General features: G+C 41.1%; 1 protein-coding gene across 6 annotated transcripts in view; it reads right to left on the reverse strand.

The window, feature by feature from the left end:
* The window catches only part of sdk2b (sidekick cell adhesion molecule 2b), a 273,376-nt gene that overhangs the window by 122,062 nt on the left and 134,069 nt on the right, over positions 1–17,245 (reverse strand). The gene's annotated exons all lie outside the window — the stretch shown is intronic.

The following is a 17,245-nucleotide window of genomic DNA, read 5'->3' on the forward strand; positions in this document are numbered from 1 at the left end:
AAAAAGAGATTAGGCCAAAGGCTTCCTTTGGTCTACCTCCCTGTCTCCCTTTCCCTCACTTTTCCTTTGCGCTCTTCCAAGGTGCCAGACGCCTCGTTCGGCTGGCAGAGCTACAGAGAGAGTGAGGGAGCAACAGGGAGAGAGACAATGAGAAGAGGAGAAGTTTAGTAAGGGCCAAATGGCTAGTAGGCCTCAGGCAACGGATCAGCATCGACTCTCTAGGAAGACTGCTAGCATTTCAGCGGCCCACTTCAACTTGGGCCAAACAACTTTAGGAGAAGGTCATGAAACCATGCTGATATACTTTGCCTCCCACCTGTGCCTAACAACTGTGAGTGAGAGCTAAAAGACTCAAGTTTCGTAATGTGTGCTATTTGTCATCTGCCTTTAGAAACACAGGCTAGCCAAATGCCTCCTTACTGAATATAAACTTGATCTTCTGTATTTATTATCAAAAGAGGGAAAGTACTGTCAAAATATGTGTGTGTGTGTATGTGTGAGGAGACTTTTATTGATTTATTCTAACTGAGGAGTGCTTTTAATATTTCAAAAATTCAGCACTGCAGTTTCAGCGTGGCTAAAAGTGGAGAAGGCTGAAGATTCAATACTGAATAAATCTGGTGGAGTTTTCCTTCAAAGGTGCTGGAACATCCATGAAAACAGCATAATTGTCTGGCTGTTAATTTCCTCGGCGGCATAGACAAAATCAGATTTTTTTAGAAGTCAGTCTACAGTCGTCTGCAGGCCTCCAAGCCTCTGACCGAAAAAAAATGCATTAAAATAAATACTTTCTTCATTATCTGTGTTGGAAACACCACTGACTTATGCAGCCTTTTCAAAATGCAGTGTTGTCTGAGTCGCAGGTGGCGAAACAAAATAGGTCACAGCCAGGCTTGTTGATACAGAAGCCAGAATGACGAGTCAGCGTTTCTCAACCATCAATGAACAATCCATGCTAACAATTTAGTCACTGGGTCTCGGGTCTGAGAATTCCCAACAAAGTCTGGTAAATTGTCATGAACGTATTAAATGAGTTTGGATGTGTCCACCAGCACTTCTCCTGCTGTCACGTTTTGTCGGCTATGCTCACATTATGATCACAAAAGTAATGATGTGGATACATCTTTTTAAAATAGGTTCAATGGGGCAGCAAGCATGAATGGTCAGACGATCATACAGGTTGTAAACAAGCCAACTAAAAGTTAGCATAGTGTCACTAATCCCTCATTGCACAGGAAAAAACGTGAGTGTCCCAAAACTACGACGAGTACAGCAAGTCGAAGTTGTATCAGGAGCAAGATATAATTAAAGGAAAATTCCACGTCATTACATCTTGCGGTTGTTGTTGTGTCAGTTAGCATCTGACTTGCTTAGCTGCAGTTTAAAGTGGATTAAGCTAAACCGGAACTTTTAGGGGTTTACAATACATCTGTATGCCACGTTGAACCACATTGCTTTGGCAAATCAAGCGCAAGTTCAAAGGAACCACAGCTAAATTGCTGCAAACCCACACATATGATGAAGATACTTTATAAGGTCAGACAGAATAATTAGTTGCAGGTCTTAAAGCTAATTGCAGCTATGCTAATTAGCAGAGCTCATTTTTCTAACGGTTATGACAACATTTTAATCACCAAAGAAGACAATGAGATCTCGAAATATGGTGACATCGCAACAGTGAAGTCCAGCGAGGCAAGAAACGTGAGAGGTGAGTCCTTGTGAAATGTTGGTACTAATCCGTAGTTGCACATACTAATTCTCACACATGACAATCACAGTAAATACCAGGTATCCAGGCTGAACTGTGTGAACAATGAAGATTGATGTTGGATGATGGATAACGAACAGTTTGGGTAACAACTTCACTGTCCGCCTGTTTTCTCTTCCAAATAAGTTTCGCCTCACCGCTAAAGTCTCTCGCCCAAAATGACTTCTTTTATGTTGCCACATTCCCAGATCTCTGCAATTAACCCGGTGAATTCAGTGTTATCATTGTTGAAAGGAAAGATGGACAAAGCTATGAAACGAAGACCCAGGCTGTATAAAAATGGAATTCAGTTTCATCAAGCAAAATAAAAGTTAGTATGTATGGCTTTGTGGGTTGGAATTCAAACCGACATTCTGTTCTCTTTCCTTTTTACATTTGTTTCACTGATGTACTCTTCCTGTCTGTCTCTGTGCCCGAGCCTAGCTGAAAAGCCCCGTCAGACGGAGCTGACATCACAGTTCCTCCATCTGTCTCATTCTTTCTCTCCCATTGTTGTTCTGATGGTAGAAAAAAAAAAAAAAACAAGAATGAGAGGGGCGAGAACACAGCCCCTCTAGCTATGTCCTTCTTCCTTCTCCCTCCTCCCTACCTCTCAGTTGATCGATATGCTGCTGAAGGGAGAGGCATGGAAGTTTGGATCAATCTAACTACTGCTGGGAGCAACCTTGACGGGATGAGGGAGGGAGCGAGAGACTGAGAGCGTAGAAGGAAAAAGAGACAGCGAGAGAGGGAATGTGTAGCAAAAGACTGAATCATAATTCACAGAGGCACAGCGGGGCTGAATGCTACAGCACTGAATGTAAGAAAAAGAAGATTCAGAAGTGAATATTTGAAACAATGCTTGAAAAAAAATATAGTTTCACTAAAATCGGAAGATTCCACATGTAGATCTAAACAGAGAGAGGATAAAAACAAACAAACAAACAAAAAAAACTCTCAAGGCAGCTCATGTCTTTGTCTGGAAGGTGCTCAGGTGCACGACGTGATCATACTGTAACAGCTGCTATCCATGGTGCTGCACAGCAAAACACATCCATCTTAACAAGTCATTTCATTCTATTCAGCCTTCAAGACTTGTTTATCCTAAAATAAGTAGCCTGCAAATGAGAAGAGATAATTGCATTTGTCCTCATGCAGAACTCTTTTCCTTGTTTCATGATTTTTTTTTTTTCGAAAGAAGTGTCAACATCTGGACATGAGAAGCTACCGCAACGGTTTGAAGGAAAATTTGGTTGTAAAAGCTGATTGAAAACGAGTAGATTTATTGAGGTATCCCATTGGAAGATTTATTTGATGTGTGTTTGAAAATGTCTAAATGTTATGACCAAATAACTGAGATTGACTGACAATGACTCCTCAACGCGAATCCATAGACATTGACCATATGGTATACTGCACTTCTCATATGCAATGAGTACAGTATATAATCTTTACATTTGTCAGAATGGTTCCTTTTTCTGTTCTTTACTTGCTGTTGCTGTTTGCACCAACTATTCTGCTTATGTGCCTTTGCTATTGTCTGGGTCAAAAACCTCTCTGTTGCAGGTACAAAACATCATGTCTCATGCACCACTTTTGAGAAAAAGATTGAAAAGAAAGCAATGTGGAAGGCCAGGCAGAAGTGTCCCCATCTATGTCACCACAGCAGCATACTGCTGTGAATCTAAGCAACAAAACAACTGCTATATAAAGGTTATATGTTATTAGTGGAATCTGAAATATATGCCTGTAGCTGGATTTGGATCCCATGAGTCCTAATGCTAATGCTGTAAGCAAGGGATATATTTACTCTAATGTGGGCAATCAGCATCATCATTGCCTTTAGAGGCTTATTTTCAGTTCATGTCTTTTAAAGGTAGCTTAAGCAGCCGGGTAACTGTACAAGCATTTCTTTAGAGTAAAAATAATCTATTTTATTTTCCCTGTAAAATGAGGAAGGCAGATTTCCAATAACAAATATCGTTGTGGGCAAGAGTGGGAGGGCATATGTGGAGGAGCAGACAGTAATGGTTAGAATTTGATAAGGAGTCCGCTTCAGACTTCTAGTCTCGAACTAGTCTGCATGCACAAGGTTTACTTTCTGACCTTAATACAAGCCAGAAAAAAAATTAAAATAAAATATTTGCTTCCAGTGTGGTTGACAGTTTCAGTCACCCGGTAAGGTTTGACTTGGCTTAAGGGAAGAAAGTGGTGGGAATCTGAAAGGCAATTAAAACAGCTATGACTACTCGAAGCAATGTATTACAGTTAGTTCAGAACATGATGCTTGATCAATTGTTACTTCCCTAAACTCCTCACAGTATGGAGTGATCTGCTAAAATGTAATGAGGCAGATCAAGGCCAGATGCCACTGGATTTTCTCTTGCTATTCCCAAAGCCGTTAATTTGTAAGTGACACTAAAGATATTACGACTACCCTTCTATTTTTTTTTTTTACCACTGAAACAGGACTAATATTTCAGTCAGCAGGTCAGGACTATTGTTTCAGTGTGTGTGTTTGAAATCAGAGCATCCCAGACAACCTTATCATCGATTTGCTTGACTGGGTTAGCTGCACAGTAAAATTACATGGCACAATTGTGTTCAAAGCCCCCCCTCTAAAGTTTGGCAACAGCCATTTTGAGCCTGGAACCACTCTCACACACACTAAAAGCTGGCAAAGAAAAAAGAAAACAGAAAAAAGGCAAGTGAAGAGATTTAGAATTTTGTTTTCCAAGTGAAATGTTCTTAAATACACAGCTGGAGGGAAAAACCAAAGAAAAAGTTGTTGTTTTTATTTACTTACCACTACTGATCTTCAATTCAACTTCTCATCAATTTCCTCTGCTTTTGGTATTACCCATTCTGTCAGCATTATGACTAAAAGCATGCACAGTCAAGGATAACAGAATCAACATCAGAAAGATGATAAAAACAACAACATAGAGAGAAAAAGAATAGAGTGAATCATAACTGCCTCTCAAGGCAAACCTCCGGAGACATGGTGCCTGCAGCTGCAAAGCCAGACAGAATGGAACTGTACAAGAATTAAAACAAAATATTAATCAAAAAGGAAATGAAAGTATCCTCTTATAACCCTCTTTCTCCCTTTCTCCGTCTCTGTGTCTCTTTTCCGACAACAGAGCTGAAGTTTGCCTTTGAGAGCTCTGATTTGAGTCCAGAGCGAGAACCAGAAAGAGATTGCCATGACGGGGGCCCAAAATGAAAGCACAAGGGCCCGGCTAAAGCAAGGATTAAAAGAATGGCTGTTCTGAACAGAGCACCATAAGCTGCCCATTTTGTCTGAATGGACAACCTCGAGATGGCAGCCTGATGAAGGACGAATTAGAAATGCAGTATTGCCTCTAAAATTCAACTCCAGTACCCAGGGCGGCAAATGGCACTTGAACTAAAAACTAAAATGTCAACAAGACGTTTGCTCATGTTTACTTCTGTGCCCATGGAAATTGGCTGCATCTTAAATTTGTGTGGTCCCTGGCCATCAACATCCAATTTAATTTCCGCACTAGCTAGATTTTGTTCTTGGAGCAAGTGTACTTCCTGGCATCTTCAAAATGGAAGAGAAGCTGATAAAAGCCATTTAAAGCCTTTGAGGGGTGTGTGTCTCTTCCTCTCAGATGGTTGGACACATAACTAGATACACAATCCACAGTCTGATAGCCACATTTGTAAAAATACAATATGCTAATTTGATCATATTCAATTCAGCCACACTTAAGATTAGATATTTTTAATAACAGGAGAGTGACTGCAGCAAATCAGTTATTTCCTCAATATTTATTTAATCAGAATCAAAAATACCCCTGAAAATGATAACATCTGCCACACCAACAGTACAGGACAGGATACCATTTCTGCTAGCGCCTAAAACGGGTGAAGGGTCAATGTCATCCTTCCAAATCAGGTTTTTTAAACAACTCTGCATGTCCTTGTAAATAATAACTGGTAACTGTAAAGAGTTGGGACTGTTGTATCATTAGCATTATCAGCTAACACTAGCTTTACTTGCCTAGTGTTACGTATTTTCTGATACAATTGCACATCTTGAAAAATGGTAATGCAATGTAGAGATTTTAAGCACTGTTGGACATAGTAGTACGACGTTTCTTTCAGTGTGGGAATGTTGTGGATGGCCTGAAGCAGGTATGTGATTTACATAGAAAGCTAGCAGGAGAAGGGCGAGTCGCTAATACCGATATATATTAGAGGTAAAGGAGTGCAGAGAGAGATTTTGACTTTTGACAACTGTATTGAATTTATTTCAAATTTGTAGCCGAGTTTTCTGGTAGTCTTTACATACTGTTTTCTACAACATTTAAGAGAAAGACAGAGCAAGGAGAGTATTTTCTATGAGCATTTGCCATTCACATTAGCTAGCCAGCTTTGTCAAAAAGGGTAAGTTCACCCAAATTACCAAAACATACTTTCTTACTTTATCTCTCTACTGGTATAGACATTCAGATAATTTTGGTTTTATTTGAATGTTTTTGGGATTTCTATCTTCACCAAAGTACGATGGAGGTGAATGTACGTTTGTAGGTGGCGCTCACAGGATTGAACCAAAAACTGAAATGTCCAAAAGATGTTTACTGCACAATCTACCCTTCTTTTGTCTTCTCCTGTCATTCTATGTTCATCCCTTTTCCATTTCCGTGTGTGTGTATGTTCTTGTCACTAGATGTCCCTGGCTTTCCCTGTTTTTTTTTTTTTTTTTTTTCTATCTTCCTCTCTCTATCTGCCTCTTTCGCTCTCGTTCTCAGGACATGCAGACGACACGGGGCTTGGCCAGACAAAGTGATTCCACAGCGCCGAGGTCTGCCAGGGAGAGATAGCTTAGACACAGTGTCACCGCTGTTAGCTAGATGCAGGCTGCAGAGGGAAGGGAGACCTGAGCTGGAGTGTGAAAGCAAGAAAGAGAAACAGGGGAGAAGGAGCAAGAACGACACCTGGTAAAATGGCTTTTAGAAACCAGAGGATGGAACCAATGTTCAAATGCAAACAGAGTTCCACTATATAGCACTTGCTTAATGAGACTCAAAGGAGAGGGTACTTTTTAATGTACTTTGTTTTATCCCTTTTCTTGAGCACCTCTATTAAATCCTAGAGGAAGTTGGCTGGCTCTGGCTAAATGAGATGCACCCCTCAAAGAAAATCTGTGCTGACCCACTTCCCTCGGTATGTCAGTTATCTAGAGGGAGGCAACACACTCTACTCTCTACCACCTCAGAGGCCATTACTTTAGCTAAAAATAGACATATACATCCAGCCCTGGTTCCCTTAGTCTTTGCAGCTCTCAGATAACAATACACTGGATATGTGTTGGTCCATATCGATCCAGAAAGTAGTCTTCCTCTGGTTTCATCTGTTTACACATCCATTCATCTTTCCATCCTTCCGGTATTTCTCCAGTGTGGAGTAATAAAGTTTCAGATGTAGGCTGTGAGATCTCCCAAGCCAGACGTGATGAAAAGAGGAGGATTTCAGAGAGAAGACTTGTGTCCAGCTGTCAATGTCATCCTATCCCCGTTGTGGAATGTGTCTGTGTTTGTGTGTGACTGAGTGACTGGCAACTGCTGGCAGTCTTGTTCAGGTTATGGCCCATTGGGATCTACCAACTTCATAAACAAAGAGTGAAGGATGAAGGATAACCCTGGCACACATTTTATATAGCAGCTGTGTGAAACAGGTGGTTTCACAGATTTATATCGTTGTAAATTAATAATCTTTGGGTTTGGGACTGTTGGTTGAACAAAACAAGCAATTTGAAAAACACCACATTGTGCTGAAAAATCTGTGAAGGGAATTTTTCATTATTTTCCAACAATTTATAGACCAAACAATTCATTAAAAAATAATTGATAGAACAACTGAAAATAATCATAAATTGCAGCCGTATGAGAAAGAAAATTGGACTTTATATAACATCCGCGCCATTAAAGCATGCTTGGTCTGTCTTAACGACAGACAGTGAAAGAAAAAGAATAAAACACAGCATAACTAGATTGCAAAAAAATAAAATAGAAACCATCAAACGCAGAACAAAAAGCTCCCGTTCGTCTGCTGTACCTCTGGACATGGGTGGCATTTATTCTAGATGGCTGTAATATGCTTATGAGACTTTTCAGTTATCTTTCTGGATAGAGGTGGATGCATCAGTAACAGGCACCAGAAGGAGTGTATATGGGTTTACTATACCACCACACAGCTGTGTCTGAAAAAAGTCAACACAGGGACTTGGAAATGGCACTGTTGCACAATGCCAACTGGCCCAGTCATCTCCGAGTCATTACCAGATGGATTCACACATGCACAGACCGCACATGCACAGACACACACACACACACACACACACACACACACAAGGAACATCAACCAGCACTGGTGGGTTGGCACACTGAAAGTACTAGTGGCATACCTGAAAGGCATCCAGCACTACAAAAAGATACAAACACACATACACACACACACACACATACACACACACACACTTTGGGCATCTAGCACACATGGGCGGATTGGCACGGCAGTAAAACTATCACCCTCCCTGTAATATATCCAAGATAGACAAACACATACCAACACAGTGCTAGCCCTTTATGGCCGGGTGTGATGCCATGTGGTTTGGTGTTACCTGACGGGCATATCAAAGTCTGACACACATCAGTGCCGCAATTCTAACGTAGTGATGGAATGGAGTGTTAATCTGGCAGTAAGGCAGGAGCTGTTTCTTTAGGGCATGGTGCCTGCTGTTAAATCCCTCTCTACCTCTACTGCCTGCCTGCTGCAGTGGCACGCTGACCCCTGGCCCAGTTGTTCTGGCACAATTGATGAATGAGGGGGCAGTAGAGTATGAGTCACGCAAGAGAGAGGATTGTGCTTGTGCGGGTGTGTAGAAGGTGGCTGAGATGGCTGATGAGTGAACGTATATTAGCCTGTGCCATGTACAGTACTTGTGTGTAACCATATATTCAGGCTTCAAAAAACAAGAGTAAAGCACTACTGGAACTCCAGTTTCCTCCTATAGAGCTCAGTGAAAAGGGAAACTCTGCCAATGTGTGGTTGGTTGTGCAAATCTTAAACATCTGTATCTATATCATCTATCATCTACATCACCGATGTGATATTTTTTGTTTTTCCTAGGGGCAGTAGTGCTTCTTGGCATGTTTAAAATGCATGAGAAGGTAGTTAGCCTGAGTTTTCTACAACATTTATTTTTAAGACTACACAAATAGAGATTTTCATTCATGTTTTCACTCAATGTTACTTAATTAGCACTTAGCAACTTTCTTAAATGGGAGAAAAACACTATAATCACCCTTCTAAATGCCCCTAATCACCCTTCTAAATGCTTAGATCTAGAAAAGGACACACTGCATGTCCAATCTGTCAAGATACACAGACTCAAGACAATCTGACAGGCTTTAAACAAACTTAATTTGAAGAGAAATTTAAACATAAAGTTATGTGTTTCTTGCCCTGTTGGTCTTGTTGTAGTGATGATATATGATTCTTACTATGTCTCATTTCCCTTTCATCTGTCTAATCCTACATTTGTCACCATTTCTACTAGTCTTCCTCCTCAAAGCTTGGTTGTTTTACTCTCGTTCTCCTCTCTGCAGGGGAGACTCAATCAGATATCAAGAACTCCTCCACCATTCTGACCTTTGTGTTGGAGAATAAAAACACTGATTTAAGATATGGGTATGGTTCTGATTACACTGGTTTGTCATTCAATTCATATTGTCTGCATGTGCAACTACTTCTTTTATGGTCATGTCCAAATCAGGGGAGAGCAATAAGACAATGCAGTCAACAAAACTGCTATCCATGGGGCAATGAGATACAGACACATAACTTGATTATTGACCATTGCTGTTTCCCGACCACGGTGAACAACACAGTGACTCTGGGAAAACAGAGTTTACATATTGACACACGATTGTTTGTGTGTCACTTGACCTTGCGGTCAGTTTAGATCAGAGGCTAACTGGAACTTTAAAATCGAAGAAAAGCTTGAGCGAAAGAGACATTTCGGTAGCTGTGTCAATACATGCCAATGCTAAATACATCCACAGTATGTGAAGAGCCGTGACACAGGGCACATTATCACTAGTGACTAGGGTGTTATACTAGGCTGACACATTGATTTCCTTTTCACTTTTGGCTTTTAATATTTGCATTACTTGCATCCCACCTAAATATTACACATTTTCTGTTCTTCTTTAGTAGTTCTGTAGTTGCTGTTGTGATCATTACTTTTTATTCTGATATACCAGGGGAACTCCCCATACTGATGCTGATGCGCATGTGTGTTTTCTTGGTTACATAATGATCTTGTAAATAATATGTAGGTCTCTTCTTTGACAGTTGCCATGAAGAACAGATGGGTTGTGTACATGTGATAGTAGTTTAGCTTATGAAATCAAATGATCATATATCTATATCAACTACACATTTGAGGCAGGATGAGACATTTTCTTTCCCCAGGTGAACTCGGTGCAGTTATACATTCTGCACCAGAGTTTGACAGACAGTGTTCACATCAGCCCTAACAAAGTGAACAAAAAAAATCACCCTCAGAGAGCTTGGGCCAAGTCTGGAACAGTTGCTGTTGTGCACCTGTAAAGCCCTATCATACATGTGATACCAGGCTATACAAATTAACTTGAAACATGGCTTGAAACGCATTTACACACACTAATATTGACCTTTCCGATTAAAAGTCTGTATGTTTTTAACATTTTTTTAAAGAGAATTTTTAGATATATAGTATATTTTTGTCCTTTTTGTTGTTGTTGCGCTGCTGTGGGCTGGGATGAACAGCGAAAATGACAACAAGCTAAATCTTGATGTAATACTCCATGTGTTTGTGTATGAATGTGTACATGCAGTATGTGTATCAACCCCCGAGCAAGTCAAGTCTGCTTCCCCCATTGCTTGACACTGGTGTAGGGCATGTTCAGAGGGCAAAGCCAGTGGCCTGGTTCTGGCTGCACTGAGCAGCTTGATGACTGGCCTGAACGCCCGATGACACAGGCAGCTGGTCCCTACAGACCTGCTGGCACTGGACAGCCTTGTGTATTGTGTGTCAATGTGTGGGCATGGCTATGTGTTTCCACATGCCAGCAGCTGCTGTCCTCACACCAATTTCTTCTCCCACAGACACACCTGTACAGAAATATAAAGTCCAGGTTGGAGCTGGCATCTGGCACATTAATGCTTATTTCACTTTGCCCCTAGTCAGCACACAGCTGCAGGCTGAGAAACATTTGTCTTCAAGTCTTCAAACAACCACTGGTATACTTAATCAGAGGCATAGTAGACAAGAAAAGAACAATAAAACAGGAGTCCTTTCACCATTCAGCCAGGGCATATATCCCAGTTGCTCAGAGGGTTACAGCTTCACAAGTCAGCGATTTTTCAAAGTAATATCTTCGCTTTGTGTATCACCTCCACCTCTTCTTCCAGTGAATCAGGTGATGCTGGTGGTGTGGAACAATTCATTCAACTTTGGACTGTCTTCTACTATTGACTTCTGCGTTAAATTGAAGATGATATGGACTGAACTGGTTGGTTACGAGTGAATGAGTGGGTTAAATGGGAGTACAGGGTTGGTGAGTGAGTTAGTGGTCCATTGGATAGGCCTCCCCTGCTTTGCTGCCATGATCAGTCCTTGCTCGTATCTGCAGTTTTAAAGCTACAACTTAATGTATGAATACCCAAATACTGTGCCAGGTGCATCAGCATGTTAACTAGGGCTGCAACTACCTGATTTTCATTATTGATTAGTCTGTCAATTATTTCTAGATTAATCAATTCATCATTTGGTCTATAAGAAGTCATAAAATTGAGAAAAAATGTTGAGCATGTCTCCCAAAGCCCAAGATGCATTTTTCTTAAAAAATAACTCAAAATGATTAATTGATTATCAAAGTAGTTAGCAATAAATTTTTTGTCAATCAACTAATCGTTGTCGCTCTAATGTTAACATTGTCACTGGCATGGCTGTAGATGATTGGTATGCTGTAAATATTTGACATAATTTGAGTGTATATGTTGGGCTCAGTCTTGGACCCACACCTGTGCTGAATCATGGAAACCTATGGACATACACTTGGTCACATGCTGAGTATACTTGATGAAGTCAAAACATCTTAGCTTAACGCAATAATTTTTTTCAGGAGCACTGACTTAGTGAGTGGGCGCCTCAAATTTGCTGGTTGCAAAAGGTCCTCCAATAAACTGCAACCCTACTCCTCACTGCTTCTCCTACACTAGAGAGCAGGGAGGTGAATTGGACTTAATTGTACTGAATCGACTTAATTTGGGAATTTTTCAGTGGCAGTGTCTGCTTGGTGCTGGCGCTTGGCTGGGCTGCTCCTCCTTTTGCAACTGTGATAACTGTACAGAATGAAGAATGAAAAGTGAGAGAGGAACAGTGCAGAGGGAGGGAGGAGAAATGAACACAGGAGGGTGCACGAGACAAAGACGCAGAGTACATGAAAATGGAGGTGTGAGTGGATGACAAAAAGAGAGACAGCCATGCTTATTCCTTCCGCTCTGTACTTTGTAATGCTCAGACATATAGTAGAGTCCAAGGTTGGAGCCAGCATTAAGTGCATTCAACAAATGGGTCCCTGCAGAGGGACCTGTAGGTGTCCAAACCAAAAGTGGCCGTACATTAGGGGCTCCCTTTGTCATTCTCTCACTTTACCTTTCTCTCTCTCTTTCACTCCCACACCCACACACACACACATACACACACTCTTTCATGCACAGAACACACTCACATCCCCACACCCACATTGTGGCTGCTGCCAGTAAGACTTTTGCTTCGTCAGTAAACAGTTGACCGTCCTTGTCAGTAAAATGTTTATGTAGCTGGCCATAGTCCTGGTGAAGCTGGCAGAGGGAGCCGGCTCCGTAGATAAGGCTACAGATGAAAGAGGAACGCGATGATAAATAATGACACAAAGCCACAAAAGAATAATTACACAGAGAAAAACAGAGAGAAAGTGGGATATTTAAAGTCGGCCACACAGAGATTAGCAAAGTGTGTGTTTTAAAGATTTGTGGCCCCTCACATTCAGACGAGACTGATACACATCTGGGCTAACTGCTGCTCAAACAGATCACACCGGGCCAGACGGCGGAATGAGCTAGTGTACATGCTGCAAGGTCAACTCACTGTAGAAGCATTTTGGATGACAGTGCAGAAAATGTAAATATATTCATCCCTAATACTTGCACACATAAACCATCAGTGCAGTCCTTTGCATCTTCAGTCGGTCTTTCTCATGTTGTTTTTTTTGCAATCTTTTCCATTATGTGACCCTTTCTTCTTCTTTCACTTCTGTCCTTGCATCTGAGTCCTTCAGACGTGTCTTCCCACAAGTTACCCACCCCACCAGACACACACACACACACACACTGTTATTATTTCCTCAGCTCACTAATCACTCGATCTCTTCCGTTCTCCATCCTGCCACTGAAGCAATTCATCTTTCTTCCCTCCACCAGTCCCATTTTTTGTATTTTTTTTGAGTCCTTCTATACCTGAGATTTAAAGGATAAAACAACACTATGTCTGCAGTCAGAAGGATGGGAAAATACCCCATTGTTAACTTGGGCATGTTTACTTATTCAATGATGGCTGCCCCAGTGTCAGTCTTGTAGCCGCCCCATATAAATGGAAATTAAGCCTCGGTCTAATTAAGCCATTTTTATCCAATGTGTAGCAATTTGTTAGATATCGCTACACTGTGTGGGCTATATAGCTCCCTGTAGAGTAGCTTTATTTAAGGTATTAGTGTTAATATTGGATTTCATTTTACTACACTAACCTGCCAGCATTGGTAACTTTGCAGCCAAGTTCCCAAAATCTCTTGTTGTTTAAACTGTGACGCTTTTTCCCCCCACTTGAGTTATTTATTTACAATCTGTATGATGTACTGTAACTTCAACATGGCGACGGAGTTACACTGTGACTTATCTCTCTGTTGTCCATCTCGGCCCCTCCACCACTAGTGACACTTCCTCACTCCCTCCCACACTTTTCTCAGACTCAGCCATCTTCCCCTGGAAAGCTGATCTGTCTGAGTCTTTGCTCCAGGTTGTGGCTGTTGCAAATCCATTACATCAGATAAAAGAGGGGACAGAAATCTGATGCTGCTTTAGATCCCTGTGGGGTTGACAGAGAGGAGCAGATGAAAAATGGGGGATTACTCCACTCTCTCTTTATTAAGTCTCCACAGAAGGAGGTCCGTTGCAGCCATATGTCTCCTCATCAACCCTTATTGGAATCTGATTGAAATGTGGTGGGAGTAGAGCTTGGGGGAGGGGGGTGGGGCTGCTCCCCTTTTCTCTGAAGTCTAAATCTCAGTCAACAACAAGACCAAATACAAAATAACACATGAGGAGGGGCACAGCGCCAGGTTGGTGGTAAGCTTTACATTTGTCAGGCCCCACAGTGGAAAGGCCACTCAGCCAACTAATAATCCTCTATTTCAATAATGGCTGTTATTCTATTTCACTCCAAGCTCCTCTCCATTTAGGCTGGTTGTAATTTCTTCTCTTATCTATGGCCCAGCTCCCACAACTCATGAGAGTTCAATCTGCATCTCTCCGCAGACCCACTGAATGCAAAGCGAGAGCAATCATGTATCATTTTTCTCCTTCCTACACCTTGCCTTTGCTCTCTCTCTCTTGGTCTCTGTTTGCTTCAGTCTTTGTTCCAATCATCCTCTTCTTGCATCCCTCTACTTCTGCCGGCTGTCAGCCTGTATGCTCAGCCACGTATCCTCCCCAGACTGGCCACCTTGCATTGTCACAGCAGACATTTAAGGTGGAGGGCTCTGAGATGAAACGATGCAAGTAGTCAGGCTGCATTACCCTTTTCTCCATTTCCATTTAGCTTGCACAACAGAATCCTTGTTGATACTGCTTGGACAGACAGAGGAGGACGAGACAGGGAGGTACAGAGGGGAGAAAGTACAAGGTACAGTATCTCATCGCTCTTAAAATGTTTCTGAATAAACTCTGGTGTGGTAGATGCAAACAGGAGCCTGCCTTCAGAGGATACAAAGCAAAGTTCATCTGCCACCATTATGATAACAACAGCCGCACCGACCCAGAGCACATGACAGAGGCTCACAGCCATGGTCAGAAACGCTTCCAAGACATGCTGTGGTAATCGGATTTGAGGCAACACTGCACTACAGCTTTACTTACAACTTGGAACCATGTGTAACTCCCTTCACAGGTCTTGGAGAGAGGAGCACAAGTAATCTGCCTTTATTTTCTCTCCTGGGAAGTACTATTGACTTCCATGAAACAAACAAAACAAAGTCATACTCAGTAGCCCACTTGAGTCACAGCTCCTATCTCCTCCACCTACTGACGAAAAGAGCCGTGTAAGTGGATAAAAAGTTTCAAATGTCCCTGCTGCTCAGGCATTGATTCTTTACTTGCCCAAACCAATGTTTAACCCTACATCTACTTACTACACATTGCTAATCCTACTCCTGAGAGTAGTCCTGGAAATGAGTCAGTAAGTTGATTTATTGGTTCGTCGATTGACAAAAAAAAAATGAAAGGAATAGATTGACATTAGAGGAATACACTAATTGCCCTTCTAGCCAAGAGTTTGATGCCAAGCATCCAGCAAAGGCTCCAGGAAGTCTCCGTGCCCCTATACAACCTTTCCTGTCATTTTTCCATTACTGTTTGTGTATGGATTAAATAAGACAAGATACACTATGTTAATTAGTGAGTCTTACAGGTGCTGGTAGGCATGTTTTTTACCTTTGGAGAAGGTTTTGATTTCAGTCTTTACGCTAAGCTAAGCTAATTGCCTCCTGGCTCTAGCTCTATATTTGAGCTACACAAGTGTTGTATCCACCTACTCCTCTCACTCTCGGCAACCAAGAAAAAGAGCAGTTTTCCTAAAATGTCTACCTATTCCTTCAGGTGACAATAACTTTGATTATCAATTAATTGTTTCAGTCATTTATAAAGCAAAAATGCTTCAAATTTGCTGGTTGCAGCTTCTTGAATTTGAGGATTTGGTGCTTTTTGCTCTTTTATATTATTGCAAATTGAAAATCTTTGAATTTTAAAGTGTTGGACAGTAAAAACAAGCAATGGGATGATGTCATTTTGGGCCCTGGAAAATTGGGTCAGCTAGTTTTTACTATTTTCATGGACTCTTCATAGACTAAATAATTAATCCATTAATTGAAAAACTAAACATCAGAAGGTAATAAAAATAATAGTGAAGTGCAGCCCTAACTGGGAGTCATACCATGACTTTTTTGTGGCAGCATAGGGCAGCAGTCTGATTATAGAAAATGTAACTTTAAACGTACGATATAAATATTTTTGGTACAATCATTATCACCTTTCCTTGTAAAGTGTATTCTGGCTCCTAAAAGCCTAAAAGTTATCTTGGCTGCATTTCTGGGTGCGTTTGACTCCGTTGGAAGTCTCACATATCAGTCAAATGTTGTCAAATCTTGACTATCTTTGATACATAGCTCAATGGGTCGGAGGAAGTCACATCACAACAGTGCCGCTCTCTTCAGCGGAACTTAGCGGAAGTTAAAATATCTAACCAAAGATGTGGAAAGCAATTATTGACAAGTGTTTCTCTGTCTATTTCCCTGACATTCTAACTATTGTTGTATAAAGTTGTCACAGTGGTTAATTGAGACAAAAACTTTTGTGTAATCAAGTTAATTAAGCTCTCACTTCCCCTGTCTCTATTGGTCAGAGATGACATAATGGTTACTGAGACACTGAGTCACGCCCCACTCACGCTATATGTCTCCATCACTTTCTTTTTGTTTCCTAACAATTATTCATCAGAGCTGACACAAAGGTTACTACGACATTAAGAGAGTGGAGCAAACATCAATGTTCATTAACTTGTCTGAGACAAATGACACTGTTTGGGGAACCACTGAGTGAGTTCACTGCGGGAGCAGCTGGGTTTGTTAACATTTTTTCACTGCAGCCCACTGGTCTGTATCCCAGTCAACCTCAGTAAAACAAACTCATCAAACTCTTTGATCCACCCCAGACCAACGTTCAGAACAGTACATACAGTATATGATACATCATGGCAGTATAAGACAGGAGATTCAGTGTTTTTACAATGGTTGTCCAGGCTGGCAACCAGTTACCAGTCCAAATCCTTGTAATATTTTAACACAAACAGCCATTAATAATTTAGCTAGAATTCAAGAGTTCACTCATGTGTTTTGATATTTTCATGTCCTTTTCCAGAAAAGCAGATCAAACTTCCATTAATTTGCATTCTACATGACCTTAAGTTTGCATTTGTGATAAGTATTGTTTTTCATTTCAACGTTTTACTGATCTATATTGCTTTTATTTGATGAGCTAAAGGTACAATATGTAACGTCTGGCTAGTTTAAAATTGCTCCAAAGATTATTTTAGTATTTTAGTGCCTTTGT

This window comes from Thunnus maccoyii, chromosome 20, assembly GCF_910596095.1.
Source record: "Thunnus maccoyii chromosome 20, fThuMac1.1, whole genome shotgun sequence".
Lineage (NCBI taxonomy): Eukaryota > Metazoa > Chordata > Actinopteri > Scombriformes > Scombridae > Thunnus > Thunnus maccoyii.